The sequence below is a fragment of the Meleagris gallopavo genome, chromosome Z, assembly GCF_905368555.1.
Source record: "Meleagris gallopavo chromosome Z, MGAL_WU_HG_1.1, whole genome shotgun sequence".
NCBI lineage: Eukaryota > Metazoa > Chordata > Aves > Galliformes > Phasianidae > Meleagris > Meleagris gallopavo.
The window spans coordinates 33,379,854-33,400,291 of record NC_139435.1 but is presented as its reverse complement, the minus strand read 5'-3'; the positions used below and the strand labels follow the sequence as shown (position 1 = coordinate 33,400,291).

Genomic DNA, 20,438 nt, shown 5'->3' with positions numbered 1-20,438 from the left:
ATTGATGGAAGAGATCAGAAATAATGAAAGTGAACTCAGTGGTATATTTTGAAGCCTAAAGCAGGTGCAAATTAGAGGAAAATTCTTAACTTATGTGATATTATGTCTTCATTATACTTTGTTTTTTTCATGAAATTTTTTGAATCACTTGAATTTCAAAGGTAACAGACCATGGCAATAAACGTTGCAAATACACAATGACAGATTAAGCCTTCTGAAGAAAACTATTATGAAGAAGAGCATTAAACCTTCTCTTTAAGTAAGAAACATGTAATTCTTCAATCAAATAATTACTGCAGTAGACAAACATTTCTGATCAATAGAAAACAAGGAGTATTCACTATTAAAACTTACTGGCTTTTATATGTGAAAAATGAGTCAGTTCAAATTAATATCTGCTCCTAAATTCCATGCACAATCTGTACTTATCAAGCTGGTCAACATATGTTATCCAAACATATTACAGAACAAATGGAATGAGAACAGATAATGCTGTATGTGTAAGCACACAGGGCTTTGTAGGCTGGATTACTGAGTTAGAAGGCAAATGAAATTGTTTGATATGGATCTACACTTCTGATCTCCAGTAATTTTGTCAGTGAATAAGGGAACAATAATTCCTTAATTGTGATAGTTTCATTATAGAACTGTCATTTATTCACGCAGTTAGTCATACAATGTCTTCTATGCCAACATTCTGTAATGGGAAGAGCACATGAGATTTAGTCCTGCATCCTACTACAGTTCAGGGTGTTAACCTCCAAGACCATTCTCCAGATACATTCTCATAAGAATCTACCATTGACAGGTATCTTGTTGCATCCTGCATGCCTTTTCCTGATGAGCATAAAATAATTATGAAAAACATAAGAGAGTGAAGGAAGGGACTTTCCCTCGTCTGCAGAAGAGAAACCAACAGTCACAGATTCTCCGAGGGCCTTTTAGCTACTTGATATGACAGTGTATGAATGCACGGTCTTTATTTTGAAATATCTAGGCCTTTGGCTAAAGTCATAATTACAACAGAAGTACTTTCATATATCTTTAAACTATTAAAATCAACACTGTAATTTCTCTGTCACCTTATCTATTGTTTTAATCTGATGCCATTTGCTTTGTTTAAGCAGTTCATCCACTGAAACTTGTATATCATGCGTATTTGTTTCCAAAAGCTACTTCTCCATAAGGTACCACATAATCTGTTCTACATTTAAATGATAAGCACTTTTATAGAGCTATCTTAATGCAGTTTTTGGCTTTATCTTCTTTCTTTTATTTGAATCCTGATTTATAAAATTTGCTTTTATGTATCTTTGACATCAACAGTTGTTCAGACCATTTAGGTCTGTAATGTAATTTGCCTGCAGAACAGCATTGGAGTTGATAAGAAATATACTTGTAATGGAATATGTCTTCATTCAGAGGAAGAGTATTACAGGACTTCAGGCTAACAGTCATTCTTCTGCAAAAGCTTTGATGTAAGAAGAAAGAACTGTAAATTATGAAAGACTATGAAGCAGATTACCTACGCAATCCTAATTGCTTACTGTAGTTTTACAGCATTATTTATATGTAAAGCTTTACATTCTTCCATTATGTCTTACTTCTGCCTTCTCCCCTTCCCCCTTCTGACTTTGACCATACATGCATGGACTTGTTCTTCTGTCAAAGCACATAGCAAAAGATAAAGCAGAGCAGGCATGTTTGTATTGCAGGCTTGCAATTTATCTTCTCCCCGAGCTGCCAAGAGGGGTTGGTTTCTTTTGTTGATAATTCATTGGCATTTATGAGAACAGACCTTTGCTACACAGAAAGAGACATGTCACTGGATCACAGAAGGCTGTCAGCTCATCAATAACTTCCTGCCATGCCATTACCACTTGAAAATCCAATGCAGGTGAGTAGTGGGAAGCTGGAGAGAAAATAACTGCTCTTGTATTAACCTAGCAGTACAGCTCAATACGCCTAATTGAGTACACTGGTATCTATTTCCTTATGTGTAGAAAGTATACCGAATGTTCAGCTTTTTAAAGCTGTATGTAGCTGGACATTCATAAAAGTATATGTCAGATAAAAGCCTGGACTTGTTAGGAGAGTAAAACCACTCACAGTTGCTATACAGTAGCTGTAGATTCGTTTAATTTTCCAGCTATTAAAATATCACTGGTTAGGGATAATTTAATTAAGCAGAAGCCTCAACTATCCATTATCTCAGATCCAGGAAGTAAAATCCACTATTCCACCTGTTGCAGTGATTGGGATAAAATAAAACTGATGCATTTTAAACAAATATACATAACATCAGGATACAAATTTTGCCCTTGAAGGACAGCATTCAGTAAAACACAAGTATAGGTACCATTCAGAATTTCCTCAGCTTTGGCTTTATATCCTTCTCCTGCAAAAATGAATATAGCAGCAGCCCCACCACTTAAATTGTGGGAGACACACAGCTGAGTTAAGGATACCTCTGCATTTTAATATTTTTAAAAAGTGAAAAAAGAAGATGAAGTACATTTTACTGCATAATAAAAATTAGCAGCTCGTTCTGTCGTGACAAATAACCCAGTGATTTTAATGAAGATGTGCTGGCCGTTGGTCAGGACAGAGTCAAACTCTACATCCAAGATTCAGTACTTGAGGAAAAAGACATCCTTTTCCACCTATATTTTTCTTCTGCTCTTTGTATGTTTTCTTTCATTCTTCTGGGAGACGCCAAGTCTGACTATTTTACTATGGCCTTACTATGCAACATGGAGACTGTACTGCTGCTGTTCTGAAAAACACTGCACTGGACCTGCACAGACAGAGCTTTCCATTTCCCAGCTTATATTCTACTGCAGCACACATTAAAAAATCTTACACTTTGTTTAAGGCTATTGCCAGAAGGGAAAGCAATTAAAGTGAGACTTCATTAGGGAGAAATAATCACAAGTTTAATTAAACAGCATAAACTTGGATTCCAAATAGTATTTTGCACAAAGAAAGTTTTAATATTCTTTTTTTCCCATTTCTCTCTCTCTCTGCCTGTTCTAACTCACTTTTCTTCCCCAATTTTCATTACAATGAGCAATTTCAGAACAGTGACTTTCACTAATCTGAGGCTCAAGAACACACAATGTTGATTGCATTTCAGAGGATCATTTCCTGATCTTTTGTAGAAAGAAGTCGTAAGACTATTTCAGTAATAATCCAACTGAAAACAGCAATTCACGTTCTGTTGACCTACTCATTCTTGATCTCAGTATTTTCATGAAGACAAGACAGGAGGATGGGCGGTATGGAAAAGATCCAGTTGCATCTATTTGGCAGCCATAAAACAGTGCATCTTGGAATAAATAGTGCCAGATTTTTCAGTGTTAGACACACAGTTACTGGCTTCTACATCACAAGATGTTTGAAATGCTTTTTGTGACTAAAAACTTTTCATGATTTTTTTTTTTTTTTTTGCGAGCGCATGAATACATCCTCCCTCAATATGCACATGTGTCATCACTTCATGTGATTTATTCTGCTTCCTTTCTATGTATCATGACTGGAATAACTAATACAGTTTCGGGGAACACAGTAAGCCATATTCCCTTAAAATGTCCTGAGCCAAAGATATCAGGCACTTGCATAACTAATGGCAAGTATTGATGCCTGGCCGAGAGGACTTACAATGATATATTTGTTGGCATTGAAATGCTTCTGCAAAAAGTTTTTTTTTTTTTTTTTTTGCTAAAGAGGTGGAGGCCTGGTTTTGCATAGTCCCTTCGTTGCACTGATCTGACATGTCTGCCCCATAACTGAACGTGAGATACTGAGCTCTTCTGGAAAACCACTGAATGGCACAGGATCAGGCTTATACGCTCATTGTACTCCCATCAAATATTTCCAGTAACAAGTTTCCACGGAAAGAATGTCTTATCTTCAAAATACACCTCCAGAAATTAATGGAAAAGCAGCAACTTTCAAAAACAGAATAAATAAGGCTTTTGCATGAAAACATGTTTGCAACCACAATAACCACTCATCTGACAACAAAATCAACTATCTTGTTAGTGCCATTAAGCCCGCACACTATATTCTGAGGAAGAACTGCTTAAACACAGCCATGATATTTAATGATTTTAATGACATGTAGGATATTTAATGGCTGTAGGAAACAGCATTCCTTTTTGACACTCAGAGGCCTGGAGTGTGGGCAGCGTTGCAGCAAAAGATCATTATGGTGACTGCTTTCGTACTTTTTACAGTTTTTAGCTCCATTCACTATCTAGGAAGTATTATTCAAGCTCCAAGCCAATGCACATTCTGTCATAGGGACTGCTTGCACTTTTGGGCACAGAGACTCACTCACAAGAAACCGTACTCTCAGCAGTGAATTCACCTTGCTTTGCCCAGGCAGAGTATTTAGCGTTAGCAGAATGGGGAAGCAAGTATCGCCTGGCAGAGGTCTTTTCCGACGGTCCTCACACCCCGGATGGGGACACCAGCGGCCGGACAGAGACCATATCTGCAGCGCGCAGGTACAGCGCGCAGTGCGAGCAGCTCCGCGGAGCTCAGCGGCCGGCGCCAGGCGCAGCGGTGCGGCAGCCCCCCCTAGGGTACGTTGCGAGGATCGGGGAGCAACGGGATGGGAAGCGGGAGGGGGCTGCGGGAGACGCTAAGGGAGAGTGCATCCTCACTGTCCTGTTGGGCAGAAGGACTCCGTGAAGGGGTGCGCCGAGTCCAGATCCACCGCCACCAACCAGTGCGCTGCTGGGACCACGAGCTGGGCCGGGGCGCTCACGGAGGAAGAACGAGATCTCTTCCAGTTTTGAGTGCGTAAATGCAGCAAGCTATAGGCGATGTATGCCTGCCATTGAGAACGTAGAACAGTTGTATTAATTTAATTTTGCTCCTCTGGGTTAATACCAGACGTTGGGAATGCAAGCAAGCTGCTGTGCTAGCCCAGGTGGCTTTCTCTGTAAAGTTAACACTTTTTTTTCTCTTTTTTTTTTTTTTTTTTTTTTCCCCAGGTGGAAACAGCAGGAATGTCCAAGGTGCAGAAGAAAGCACAACCGCTGCTCATAGTTTATAAGAGCATAATGAGCTGTTTTCTCCCATCCTGTCTGCTCTCAAAGAACCCAAGAATCCAGAGGAGTTGGTGAAATGCTCTAGAAATGACACCTGTACCATGCTGTGAGAGATGAGCAAAAATAGCTGCTGTAGTTTTCAAAATGAGATTTAGTGCAATTTTCAGAGCTTGGATTAGCCTGTGTTTCACATGGCAGCTGCTTTCTAAGCAGCACTGAACAACTGATGTATCACAAGGTCCTCTGGTAGTTATTAACATGCTTCTCATAGCACTGTTGGTTCCGTTGCCTGTGTTTCTAATTAGAAGATTGCTTCTGTGAATAACAATGAGAAATTTTACTGTGTGCCATTTAGCTAACCTTTTGACATAGGCTATTCACTTTTGTTCACAAAAACTGTTAGTATCTAGGGAAAAAATAACTGAGCTAGATTCTCATACGGCCTCACTGATTACATTTCTTCAACTGCATAATATTTGAATTCAGCTTTTTTTTAAAACCTGAACAAGCAAGGTCTCACAAAGCCTGTACAAGAAAAAAAGTCAAATAAACAAGGTGTTCACACATATATAGGTGCTGTTTAAATCTACTGAGAGATGGTAGAGGAGTGAAATAAAAACTCTCATTCTTCAGTACTGTAACAGTATATAAGGCTGTAATACGCAATGGGCTGCACTTGGCCTTCAGTAGAACCTACACCTACAAGTGACGTCAATAACCATAGAAGCCCTACACAGAGAGTTTGTCCCATGCAGCAAAAATTTCCTGCTAAGATATCTTCCTGTGCTAAAAGAACAAAAATGCTTGTAGAAGATCAGGAAAAAAAGCTTTTCTTATGGAAATTCACTCAACTCTGATAACTTACATTCTGCAATTCACTTGAAAGCTGAGCACGGCATGTCAGAAGGCCTCTTGAGCAGAATGGTTTTTGTTCTGTGTCTGCAGTGCCAAGTGCAATGGATTGCAAGTTTACAGCTTGTAAGCATTAACTGCAAACAATAATTACCCTGATGTAGCATTGTTTGGAAATTCACCCAGAAAGTCTTTCTCTTAAGCTTATTTTTAACTTACTCAGAAGAACAAAAAACAATCTTAAAATAAATGTTATCTCTCTCTACAACTACCTGAAGGAGGGTTGTAATGAGGTGAGAGTTGGCATCTTCTCCCTCATAACAAGCAATAGGACTAGAGGGAATGGCCTCAAGTTGCTACAGGGGAGATTCAGGTTGGATGTTAGGAAATACTTCTTCATGAGAGTGGTCAGGCGTTGGAATGGGCTGCCCAGGTAGGTGGTGAAGTCACTGACCTTGGAGGTGTTCAAGAAACGTTTGGATGTTGTAATGAGGGATATGTTTCAGTGGTGATATTGGTGATATGTGGATGCACTGACTGATCTTGGAGATCTTTTCCCACCCTCGTGATCTACAATTCTATGATTTTTTTCAATTAAAATACAGCTATTTCTATTCTATTATGCACAGATGCAGATAAAACCATTTTTTAGGAAAGCAGTTTTTACTACAACTGTTTTCTACTGGCCTACAGGACAGTGCACACAATGCATGAGTGACAGGCAAGAACGCTGCAGAAACTAGGAGACTAGGACTCAGATTCTCAGCCTGTGAGTACATGGGGACAGACTAGCAATGGACGGAGGAAGTGCTTCTGAAATCATGGCTTCATGTGGGCACATTCATGATGCAAATTCTTTGTCTTACTTGGCAGTCATGGGATCCGGATGCCCTATCAAGGTTTGCAAAATCCCACAACTACTGCTTCTATATTCTGTTTTCATGTTGAATACGATATTTGTTTTTATGCCTAAATTACGAATGCATATTAACAATTATCTGAATCATTCCTGAGATCAAATCAAGCTCCTCTCCTCTCCTCTCCTCTCCTCTCCTCTCCTCTCCTCTCCTCTCCTCTCCTCTCCTCCCCTCTCCTCTCCTCTCCTCTCCTCTCCTCTCCTCTCCTCTCCTCTCCTCTCCTCTCCTCTCCTCTCCTCTCCTCTCCTCTCCTCTCCAGTGGGGCAAAAAAAAGGAGAAGCAGAGGAGAAGAGGAAATCATGCTTTACCTTTTCAATGAAAAGTTAGAAGAAGTAGACAAAACGTTAGTAAGAAATATGAAATACACAAACAAGAGCATGACATTGGAGCATCTGGGTCACCATACAGTTGTAAACCCATCAGAGGTCAGGGTAGACAGATTCACTTACTTTACATTTGCCCAAATAACACAAAAAAATAAAGGAAAAATAACATCAAAAAACAAAACAAAACCAAACAAAAAACTAAACCCAGTGCTGTGTGCCTCAAAATGAGAAGTCAAAGCATAGCTAGCATCTTAATCTTTTGTAAATGTAGGCCTTCTGTTGGTAAAAACTTAAGGTAAGTTAAATTTTCAGAAGATAGGCTTTATTTTATCTGTTGTTTCAACAACTTGGTACCACTCTAACTGTTTCTTCATTCCTCTTTGCTGTACTTTAGACATTTTTGAGAGTTGGAAATGATGGAGCAACAAGGCCCAGAGAGCCATGGAGATAGTCATCTGTCTGGAGAAGACCAGAAATATGGCTAGCTCCAAGATGTCTTCACAGAAAACAAAACATGTAATGAAAAAGAGGTTTGGTCTCTCATATTCAAAGAAAATATAGCTGATAGACACTAAAAGCTGGAGACTGAGCAGCAGGAAATAAGGGGAATTATAGCACAAACCACAAGGCCTGGGGCTGCAGACTAAAGGCAAGGGTTACAATGATTTTTGCAAGGGGCAATCAGAGAGAAACATCTCCAACCTAGTTTTTAAAGTGGCAAAAATTTATTGTCTTCTGCAGAATTTAGCAAGAGTACAGGGAGCCCATGCTCCTCGTTGGCTATCAGAACTGACCTCTAAGAATGCACTTTTAGGAAATGAGATCCTGTTGACAGTATGCAACTGGTTTTAATAGAAATGAGATATTTACTGCTCATAGGATCTACAGTTCCTGAGCAATTCTCCATTTTAAAGTCTCCAACATATTATTGTGGGTTAGGATTAAATACTTCATCTTCTCTTTGTAAGGAAAGCACAAAAATTAAATTAAATATGCCCATCATGATGGGTATATGTTAACCTTACCTGTGTCACTGGTGGCAGGAAGGGAAAATGGGATGTTCTTAAGCCTCTATCAGAGTAAGATGGGCTTATTATTGTAGATACTGTACTTCCTGTTTATTACTTCCAAGAGCTGAAAATCACAGATTCACACAGAATCACACAGAATCATTAATGTTGGAAAAGACCTCTAAGATCATCCAGTCCAACCATCCACCTACCACCTGTATTGTCCACTAAACATATAAATATTTCATAGTTTATTATTAAGTTGTTAATCAAAGCAAAATCATTGCCAAAATGTTCAAGGCTTCCATTTTGTCTTCCTATGGAGTTAAAGAAAGGAAAAGAGAAAAAAAAGAACAAAGTGGAAAAGTTTTAAAACTCAGTGAAGAAAGACAGGTAAGACTCTTCTTCAGGCTTCTGAATGTAAGCAATTCTTTTCAATCCAAGTACTTTCCAGCTGTTTCAAAGTTATCTGTTGGTGACGTATTGCAGCCTTCAACAGAATTTAAATTCAGCAGTGCTATTTAGAAGCCAGTTTGCTATGTTCTTACTCTGATGATCCAATGGGAATTAGTATATGCACTGCCTCTTTAAATGAATGGTAGCTTTCCCATCTCATGACCACTCACATCCTATAACTACATATTTATTTTAAATGACAGTTGATGCATTGAATTGGCATAATCTGTACCTTAAGGAACATTCATAATTTAATGACCCACTTATAAAGGAAAATTCTGCTTGACAGGATACTTACGAGAAAATTTCTTGGGAATATTCCATACAGGCTTGAAATGTCAGTTGCAGAAGCATTATAGCAAAATATATATCTTTAAAGTTAAAGCATGTGAAAGATATGTATACTGACTGTCTAAACAATCTGGCATTGAACATGGTGACAAAAACAACCCATAAAAAAAACAACAACAAATACCATCCAGGCTAAGCCTCAAAAAGTAAAGTATCTCCACAGTCCTTTACTTTTCAAGTAAAGAATCAAAGATATTGAGGAGGGAGTCTTGTGGGGTGTGAAGAGTATGAGGATGAAAGAGAGGCATGACCAGACCCAATGATCCCTTACAGCCCCTTGCCCTCTAACTGACCCAGGTTGGCTCTCCTCTTCCTCTTGCTTCTCCCAGAACCCACTCAGCTGCCACAAGATAATCAAATTTTGCTGACCTAAGAAGGATAATAAAGTCATGCTGTCTCTGACCATGAGGGCTAGAAGAGAGTGAAAATAGGGTTTTCCTTTCACTGCTGAGAAGTCTGGAACTGGCTTTGGAAATAGTAATAAAATGTATAAAATGCTAGTACAATGCACACATTCCTTCATATTTGAAAGAGAGGGAAAACATATGAAAAGCAAGGGATTTGACTGTCCAGGCCCTCCATCTGTGGAATTTCCATTCACATCATTTGGAGTACAGAGTATGAAAAACCTTGCAGAATCAAATCTAAAAGAATATGTAAAACCAGTAAAGATACATATGTATTTGTGTGAAACCTGAAGCATTTAGCTTATTTCACCTCACAGAGAGAACTACCCTGAAGGCTTCTCTAAGGGTGATTCATCTTTAATTGGATAACTACGAAAGCAGAAATGTCATTTAATTTAAATGGAACACCCCCCATGTATCATCCAGCTTTCCTACTCCCACCTCCCAGTGAAGGATATAAAGTTCTGTTTTGAAGATGATAGGGATTTTCATTAAATCATAATGAAGTTGTTTGTTAAGCAAGGAAAACAAAGTTTTTGCAAAAAGTAATACAATAAATGGTGGAAGCTGCAAAAGACATTAGGTCAAATTTAGAAAGTCTAAACTTGTGAATTCCAAGCGTGGCTGTGTAATATTGTGCCACATAGTTCCTTTACACTAACTGGAATGGATATGGAATTTGTGTATTTATATGCATATGGAAATTTTCATACTCTAAATTTCTATAGAGTTTTACAAGATCAGAACTTGATATGTGACGTACTACTGAGAAGTTACTTGCAAGCCACTAAAAACACTTCTTTGCTTTGATTTATTGTCACAAAGTCTCAAGGCTAAAAGTAATACACATTGCAAGAATAGTGGAGAAAAGCAGTTGATGAACTATGAAGTCTTTGAATTAGTGTAGCTATGTTTTCAGTTGTATTTGGAGGACTAATGGCAGGCACGTGAGATTTCTAATATAAACAAATACAAAATCCAAGAAAACAGATCTAAATATAACTCAGCGTAAACTCAGTGTAATGTATTAGAAAAAAAAATCAACAAAACATAATATTAAGAAGGACCCTACTAGGGTCAGGCTGGGAGAAATGTCTATAATGATACGTAAGAATACATCAGTAAGAAAACACAGAAATATATCAGTGAAACATGTTTTCATCAGCAATGCTCTGCAGAAGCACAATCATTCTAATTGTAGCCAGTTGAAACTGATTTTTCCAGCTTATCTCACAGGCTGGTGAGGAGCTTAGACTTCCAATATTTAACCTGTAGACAGTGCAGCCATAAATACCTGAGCACTGAAGACTGTAGGCTTGAGAAAACTTGCCTCTGGGGGCATCCCTAGCTAGCATGTTGCTTCACTGTCTCTTGCAAAGGCTATATATTATGAATTTTCTATAATTCAAAACAAAGCAGCTTGGAATACTATTTCCCTTCCCTTCCCTTCCCTTCCCTTCCCTTCCCTTCCCTTCCCTTCCCTTCCCTTCCCTTCCCTTCCCTTCCCTTCCCTTCCCTTCCCTTCCCTTCCCTTCCCTTCCCTTCCCTTCCCTTCCCTTCCCTTCCCTTCCCTTCCCTTCCCTTCCCTTCCCTTCCCTTCCCTTCCCTTCCCTTCCCTTCCCTTCCCTTCCCTTCCCTTCCTTTCCCTTCTCTCCTCTCCTCTCCTCTCCTCTCCTCTCCTCTCCTCTCCTCTCCTCTCCTCTCCTCTCCTCTCCTCTCCTCTCCTCTCCTCTCCTCTCCTCTCCTCTCCTCTCCTCTCCTCTCCTCTCCTCTCCTCTCCTCTCCTCTCCTCTCCTCTCCTCTCCTTTCATCTTCCTTTTCTCCCCCCCCACACCCCCCCCCCAAGGGAATACAAAAGTTTTATTGAGATGTCCCAAAATGTAATTTTAAAAAACATTAGAATTTCTTAAAGACTTTCTAATTACCTCATCAGTACAATTCTGAGCAGCAGCACATTCAATATACTGTGCTAAGTGATTTGGCAAATCATAATCCTTTGGTAGATGATTTTGTGGGTGCAATTTACTTCATTGTGACATAGCATCTCTAATATGGATGATACATGCAAGTCATTCCATGACATTTGTGAAATTAATCGCCTATTTTCAATAAGTAAAACCCTTCTTGCATTTTTTTGTCCACACATGGTGATGCAAAATCATAAATAAGAAACAGCAGATGCTCCTCTTTTCTTGAAAGCTTTAAAAGATTATGACAGATTAAGTGTTATGAATAATTCTTATTTTGAATCAGCTTTGAAATGCTTTTAGCATTTTAAAATAGATGTCTTAGTATGGCTTTCTATGATGTAGTAAGACCAACTTCTATCTGTCACAGAGGAAAACATTTTATTCATGTCTCTGGGTCATCCATTCACTGCTTTACAGGACTAAAGCCCTCCAAGGAATGTCACGAATTCAGATGTAGTCATCTGAAAGCTTTTATTTCATTTTTATTAGTCTTTCTTTTCCAGAACCAAAGCAAAAAATGTGAATTCCTGTTTAAACTGAGCAAAAAAGTAATTTCAATGAAGCAATAAAGCCACCATAAGGATTGGTATGTGGCCAGATCTGTTCCAGAAAGTGAAACACCAATATGTCTTCAGGACATTAGGAAAACACCCTGGAAAAATTAGAACTAATTAGCTGATACAATTAACCAATATCAAATGAGACAGAATTTGTGTGTAAGGATTTTACAGATATGATGAGCTCAAGTCTAGAGTGAAGGCTGGATGGTTTGGTTACCCAATGCAATACAAACAACAGTGTAACCAGATGACAGATAACTTGATTTCTATCTATCCTCCAGTGAACTTTCTTCCACTAAAATGTTTCCTGTCTTTTCTCAAAGGAAACATTAAAGTTACTTTACAAACAATAATAAAAAGAAACCACTGATCATTGTAAATAATTCTACTTTCTGTGTGACTGATTGAAACAAGAAAGTATTCGATACCGCTGCATTCTGCTTGGCTTTTTTTCCCTCTCTGTACAGGCCAAGTTCCAAAATGATTCTTATTTCAAACTGCTTTTTTTTAATGTCTATATTTTATATTAAACAATTTCATATAATAATATTATTTATTTCCTCTAAATGTTTGTTTAATATGAAGAATAGCCTTATTCTAATTATTGAAATATGAGAACAACAGTGGATAGAGAGATTAGATGCTTGATCTGAAGAGACAACTCAGTATCTGTGTGATAATTCTATGTATGTTACAGAGTTATTTCATTTCAGTAGAGAAGAACAAAAAATTGAGGAATGTTTTTGTCTTTGTTTTAGTATTTTCCTTTCCTGGGAAGCTTTGTGTTTTAGTATTTTCCTTTCCTGGGAAGCTTTGTGCATAGGAAACCAGCCATAGGTTCATAGAATCATGGAATTATACAATGGCTTGGGTTGGAAGGGAAAAGACCATACAGTTCCAAATTTGCTGCTGTGGGCTGATTACCATCACCAGCTCAGGCTGCCCAGGGCCCCATCCAACCTGGCCTTGAACACCTCCAGGGATGGGGCATCTACATCTTCTCTGAGCAGCCAGTGCCAATGCCTCCCCACTCAGTGAAAAATTTCCCCCTAACAACTCATGCAAAGCTTCCTTCTTTTACTTTAGAACCATTCCCCCATTTCCTATCACTATCAGACTACGTAGAAAGTTGGTTTCTTTACCACAATCAGTATTCACTTCTGTTTAAGCAGCTTGTCATCTCGGTTAACACTTTTTTTGTTTCCTTTCTTAAGAGTAGGGAATTATTATGATATCATCATTTGTAAGAGAATTACTTGTAATTCTGACCAACTTCAGTTCAAAAGTCAATTTATATCTTTCCCTCAAATAAATATGAAGAAATGCATGATTGTACAGGAGCATTGAGAGTTTGCACTGAAATCAGACTATGATAACAAAGCATGATTTACAGTATGCTAGAGATGAACCTAACAAAGTTGCAAGCTATGGTATAGGATTCACTTTTTTTTCTGTAAGAGACCAGAACTCCTGGGGATATTATATTCTGAATGTATTTTTAATCACACAGACTGTCGTCTGTCCATTTGCAATGAAATAGTATATCAACCTTTGCATCTGCCTGTCTGACTTTACCTTGTTTGCCAAATTAAAATTACAACAAAAATGTCTACGTAGGCATAGTTTTTTTGTTTGTTTTTTGTTTTTTCCCTCAGAGTATTTGTTCCCTTAAGATTTTCTGGGTCAGAGGTTTCTTTACTACCTGACATCCGAAAGTAGCCAAAAGCAGATGTCTAGGATGGAAGATAAATATAGGAGCAAATGTAAGGATGCTTTATGGATGCTTTATGCAAGCATGAGAATAAGCAGTACTTATAACTAACACTGATTATGAATATTTTCCAATGTTTACATTTTAAACAATAATTACTGTCCTCAGAGAAAAAAAAATCAATATAAACACATCAAAAAAGCAAATTAAACACAATAAGGCACCTTAGAAATGTGCTTAAACAGCCACTTTTCTGAATCCAATCTGATCTTTTCAGCAAGAGAATGAACACAGAGCTTTGTGGAAGACTAAAATTTGTGACTTTTTAAAGAGGGAAATTTTCCAGTTTGAATACATGTACCACAGATGGGACCAGCTCATTTAGTTTGGCTTTGAATCAGAGTTTCCTGAAAGTTTGTATCTGGTATTCTGCTCTCAGCTTCTCTATATTTCTGATTTACTCCTTCAGATGTTGCAGTGTAGAGCACTTCTCAAGTGCCTGTGCAAGTGCATGTAACCTTTTACAAATGCAAAAGCTGAAATAAAGACAAAAAAGAACTTGCACATTTGAAATTAGAAATTTAATTAAATGTTTGTCAGTGTCATTCTGTTTTAATACAGTTCCTATGGATGTGATTTATGAAAGAAATGCATACTTTATTTCTCAGCATTGCAACAGAAGAGTTGAAAACTTCTGATTGCCATATATTTTTATTCATAATTGGGAAACAACTCAGAAATGACACTGCAAACCTGTCCGTCTGTAAGATGAGCTATACTCAAAGTTTTGAGAGAAATCTAGTAGACTATTTTAAGTGGTCTGGGTCTCAAGCAATGCAAATCATAAAAGAAAACCTCAAGGCCTGACTCCCAGCTGAAACTTATCAGACTGGCTGCATTGCAAAGTGATAGACCATTACACTGGTTGAAGATTGGCTCTCATGCTTGATCTTTAATTAGTGGCTGCTCAAAACAAAGAACTGAATTTTTTTAACCAGATGAGTAGACAAGTCAAAGGATTTGATTGCACTTATAGGAGCACATCCTTACTGAGTGCAAGCACACTAGTCAAGTCACATCATAAATCTACTTTACTCCAACATACATATCTTCTTTTCTGAACATGAGTAACAAATATCCTTCATCTTTGAGTGATGCTGGCTGTTCAGCATCAAATTTACTTGAGTCTTTTATGTAGCCTAATCTATAAGCAGCATCATTCAATTTACAGTGGCAGTGATCTCACCTTTCTGTTTCTTAATTCTTCTTATGTATTTGTATGACAATAATCTACACACATTTCAGTGTAGTTGGCAACCAGTGAATCCTCCTGACACCTGAGAATTTAGCTCCAATTCCCATGCAAAGAACAAGCAAAGAGAAACACCTCTAGAATTTAGAATTTTGTGGTAGGGAAGCCATAAAAACATTATCAGGTCCTTACTGGACACTTCAAGTACAAAAGTTAAGACCTTGAAAGTGAGTAACTGCCAGCTTTGAAAACAGGTAGTAGGTTTTTATTAGTTGTTTTTGTTTTTATTTATTATTGTTTTTATTCTCAGAAGCAATTATAAGGACATACTATTCAATCATCAGGAGACTTTCTATTCATTGAAGTATCTTTGTCTGTCTATCAAAATCAGTATATTCCAGAGCTTCTGTCCCAATTTTTAAAGTTTCATTGAAGAGTAACACATTTACAACCCAGAGCACCAGAGTTCCCTAAATATAAACAAATATGGTACAAGCATAAAGATTTCATCTCCTCTGCACAGATTTGACCTGTAAAGAGAATGGATCAAGTCTTGTCTGTGTAATCCCAACGAAATGTCTCAATTTAGTGTACGTAACATTTCTCTCCATGTTGTGCTGCCTTGTTGGCTGTGGGCCTCTTTGCTTAGTCTACCTTCAAGGATGCTAGCAGATTCCATATTTCACTTTAAGATCATTAAGAACTGGCTCCATATGTGGAAGAAAGTCATAATATGCCTCTGAAAGTGTTATTTTTCGTCTTTAAAAAATTTATGTTCCATATTAGAGGAAGATTCCTAAATTAAAGTTTAGTCAAATTCTGGACATTAGTATATAATTTGGATCTTTAATATAAGTTCTGGTGTAATGCTTTCCCTTTTATGTTTTTTATTCTTTTTCTTTTCATTTTGTTAATGAAAGGCCATTTCCAATTTGTTCCTCATGAGTTGCTGAACTACTGTAGATGACAATGACTTTCAGCCTCCACCTGCAAATAATCAGCTGTGTAAACTTTAGTTTCCGTAAACTACTGTTTGTTTTTTTTTTATTAAACAAGATAATTGTACTATATACACTCTCTTGTTTTCATCCCATGTTTATAATATAATATGTTTTTTATATATAATTTTATATGTTTGATGGAACAGCTTGTGCTGGATACCATCTCCAGACAACTGGGAGAAAAGGAGGTTATCAGGAGTAGTCAGCATGGGTTCACGAAGGGGAGGTCGTGCTCGACCAACCTGGTGGCCTTCTATGATGCTGTCACATGCTGGGTGGATGGGGGAAGAGCGGTAGATGTAGTCTACCTTGATTTTAGAAAGGCATTTGATACTGTCTCCCACGACATCTTTATAACAAAGCTGAGGAAGTGTGGGATAGACGAGTGGACAGTGAGGTGGGTTGAGAACTGGCTGACTGGCAGAGCGCAGAGGGTCGTCGTTGGTGGTGCAGAGTCTGGCTGGAGACCTGTAACCAGCAGTGTCCCCCAGGGGTCTGTGCTGGGTCCGGTCTTGTTCAACATCTTCATCAATGACCTTGATGAGGGGATAGTGACCACCCTCAGCAAGTTTGCTGATGATACGAAGTTGGGAGGATTGGCTGACACGCCTGAAGGCTGTGCTGCCATTCAGCGAGACCTGGACAGGCTGGAGAGCTGGGCAGTAAGAAACCGGATGAGGTTCAACACAAGCAAGTGTAGGGTCTTACCCCTAGGGAGGAATAATTGCATGCAGCAATACAGGCTGGGGGATGAGCTGCTGCAGAGGAGCTCTGCAGAGAGGGACCTGGGCGTCCTGGAGGACGACAGGTTGGCCATGAGCCAGCAGTGTGCCCTCATGGCCAAAAAGGCCAATGGCATTCTGGGGTGCATTAAGAAGAGCGTGTCCAGCAGGTCGAGGGAGGTGATCCTCCCACTCTACTCTGCCCTGGTAAGGCCTCATCTGGAGTACTGTGTCCAGTTCTGGGCTCCCCAGTACAAAAAAGACAGGGATCTCTTGGAAAGAGTCCAGCGGAGGGCCACAAAGATGGTGAAGGGCCTGGAGCATCTCCCATATGGAGAAAAGCTAAGTGAACTGGGTCTGTTTAGCCTTGAGAAAAGACGACTGAGAGGGGACCTGATCCAGGTTTATAAATATCTGAGGTGTGGCAGCCATAGCGGTGAGGCCAGTCTCTTTTCAGTGGTACGTGGAGACAGGACGAGGGGAAACGGACATAAGCTACAGCATAGGAAGTTTCGCACGAATGTGTGTGAGAACTTCTTCACGGTGAGGGTGACGGAGCACTGGAACAGGCTGCCCAGGGAGGTTGTGGAGTCTCCTTCTCTGGAGATATTCAAGTCTCACCTGGACGCCTACCTGTGCGACCTGGTGTAGGGAACCTGCTTTGGCAGGGGGGTTGGTCTCAATGATCTCTAGAGGTCCCTTCCAACCTCTATAATTCTGTGATTCTGTGATAATAAAGTACTCCGCTCCATAACAGAAGACTAATCCTCGTATTTCCTTAGTAATTCCATATTAAAAATGAAGGAAACAGAGGGATTTTGGGGAACAGATAAAAGACACAAGACAGCCAACTCTGCTAAATATTACAGTGAGAAATTAAAATAACAGAAAAGAAAATGCAATGAGAACTCATCTTTTGGTGTTAACATTCTATTATTGAAGGCGGTAATCTTCCTGTCTTTAGTATCACAGAAACCTGTTAATTCTTGTAATATCACATTTAGATGTATAGAGCATTTTAACTTGCAGGCTAAAACTGAAGACAAAGAATATTTTGTGTGCAGAGAATTTATGATTTTTAAAATGCCACTAAGTAATATTTGAAAAATACAAACTAGTTTCTTTTTGTTTGGGGATACTTAGATGTCGAACTATTTCAAAATAAATCAGCTATTACTTATATATGAAGAGAAGGTACAAATGAAAAGCAAAAGAAAAGAAAAAACATAAATATATCATTTTTAAGGAATTTTTTTTCTCAAACCTTGCAAAGATAGATGATTAATAAAAGCCTATCATAGTAATACTATTACTTAAAAAAATATTGATATATTTTTTCCAGTTTCTTAGAACAAATTCAGAGAAATCTGTTTTTATTTGTATTTATTGTTGTTGTCTATGTCTGGTGTTATTTTTTTTCTGGTTTTAATGGCATATTATAGGAACCTCTGTTAACCATGAATGTATTTCCCTTACAGTTCATGGGCTTACCACTCCGAACAGCACATGGGCTGTGAAATTGTGACTGTTTCTCACTAGGTTCTCCTGCAGTACTTCTTCTCTAGTCAGATTAGGTCAATATCCTCCTCCTGAGTGCTAGATATGACAGAAAAAATAATCTATATGGAAGCTCAGAGAGACAGTCTACTACACATCAGACTGTCTGAAACTAAATTTCATCTGAGCAAATAAATGCAGATAATTATGTCATTTTCAGTATTTTCAAGTCATTTTCAGTCAGTGTTTAAGATTTTGGATGCATTTGTAAGGCTTTAGTATGTACAACACAGACTTTTTTTTGTATTAGTTAGAGTATGTCACTATTTCAATACATTCCAAGTGAACTCAATGTATAGTAGCAGTAACATTAAATTCTCTGGTTTGATCTATATAGAACCTGAAAAAGGAATGTTTTTGACTAGATTTGGGGAAAATTAAGGAAATTTATGTAAAAATAATAATAGCTTCTAAATATTAATATAATAAAGAGGCCACCAATGAAAGAAATCCAGATTTTTCCACCCTGTCCAAAATTTTTCTTGTGTTACATAAAAATTGTCAGCCAAATGAAACACAAATGTGTTCAATCATAGGAAGAGGGAATGTGAGACTCAACATAAAAAGCAGACAGTTTATGAGAAAAAGGGATGTGCCAACAACCAGTTTTGGATGATAATATTAAAGAATGTGATCAAAACCACTGATAATTTCTCCACTAGAAGTTGAGAAGACTTGTAGTGGCTGAAATTTGGTGATGTGTGATGTCACCAATAGATAATCCTTAGTAGTGTCTCCAACTATTCCCAAGACTGAAGACTGAAAAATCTCAAACACATAATTATCCTCATAAGCCTGAGAAATTAGGCAATTTAGTGTTTTCATTTACCTTGATATACCCACTGACTTCTCTCCAAAAATCAAAGGGTGTTTTTCCCAAGGGTCATTGGAAAAGTAGATCAAGTTCGATGTTACATAAAATATAAAGTGTAGAGTAGCGTAAGCAGTGCAGAAGGCACTAAGGCTGCAGGTCAAACTGAGTAGTATTTCTGTCCTGATATGCTTCTTCAAGTCATGCAATCTCATTATGCTTCAGTTTCTCTTTTAAATAATAATGATAAAATTACCTGTTCTGTTTGATGAGTAGTAAAATATTTTTATATCAGTTCAAGGATCCCAAGCAAAGAGATATGCATGAATTCTCATACAGATCACAGGGAATATAGAGAATAACATGAAGCAAGATGAAGCAGTAGGCATGTAAAGGAATTACAGATGTTATAGAAGTTATTTAAGAATGGGAGAAATAAAGGTAGAGACAAGGATGCACTGTCTGCTGGAAGGGTGTTTCTGCCTGATGTTTTCTAGGATATGGTGGTACTGGACCTTTTTTCATTAGATTTCATCCTCTCTACATTTGCTTACAATTACAGGGAAAGAAGCTGGTAACTCCAGTGATTATTCCAGACCCAGTTCCAAATGTGTACTAATTCTGCATTTAAATATCCCAGATTAGGAGAAAAAAAATCCATCTGGCACTGACATTACCTGGCCTTAAGGAAAGCATTCAATCATAACATATATGCCGAAAGAGCTGGAAGGATTATTTCTGTTGAATCAGATAATGTTTAACAGATATTCCCTTGCTGATGGGTTTTTACTTATGCCTTCCTTTTTTTTTGCTTTTTGTTTTGTTTATCTGTTTAAAATATATGGTTGCTAGTTTGAGAAATATGAATAATCAAGAAGTTAAAGAAAATCTTTTTGTAGCAGCAGACCAGGAGAAGATCTATACATGCCCTTGACTGTGATTACTTTCATTTGAACTGTGTGAACAAAGTCTCATTATAACTAAGACTTTTCAGCAGCTTTGCAAAACACAAAAAGATTTGCATATGTGTGTGCAAACTGTTGAGCAATCTAAAGCTGAAAAAGTATTTTCCTTTTTTTTTTTTTTTTTTTGGCAGTATCTTTTTACAGGAGGATATCTGTCTTACTAGGCAGGATGTTCTCTTTTTAAAATACAAAATGTGCACTATTTCTGCTTGCTTTTTTTCCAGTCTCAAGAATCAAAACAAATCAATCCTACCTTATGTTAAGTTCCAAACTGTCAGAGACTTCCAGAAGGCAGAGACACTCATACAGTGTTACAATGACATTGCTCTGCATAAGTTCACTGGCTTACCATGCCGTCCCAGAAATGACAGAAAACCTATACCTCCCAAATGTGACAACAGTGTGATTGATTTTATGCTGGTAAAGGTGTGCCCACAAGGTACTCATAAATTCACTAATCACTCACATATGTGAGGAATAACTTTGGTTTCTTGAATTCCTGGGGGAAAG

At 38.1% G+C, this 20,438-nt stretch overlaps 1 protein-coding gene and 1 long non-coding RNA gene across 3 annotated transcripts in view; one reads left to right on the top strand and one right to left on the bottom strand.

The window, feature by feature from the left end:
- ADAMTSL1 (ADAMTS like 1) overlaps positions 1-20,438 on the bottom strand; it is a 396,646-nt gene that overhangs the window by 185,510 nt on the left and 190,698 nt on the right. The gene's annotated exons all lie outside the window — the stretch shown is intronic.
- LOC146542196 (uncharacterized) lies at positions 1,684-5,850 on the top strand. The gene is made up of 3 exons (XR_014880579.1): positions 1,684-1,897; positions 4,387-4,589; positions 5,004-5,850. It is a non-coding gene; the product is annotated as an uncharacterized LOC146542196 (long non-coding RNA).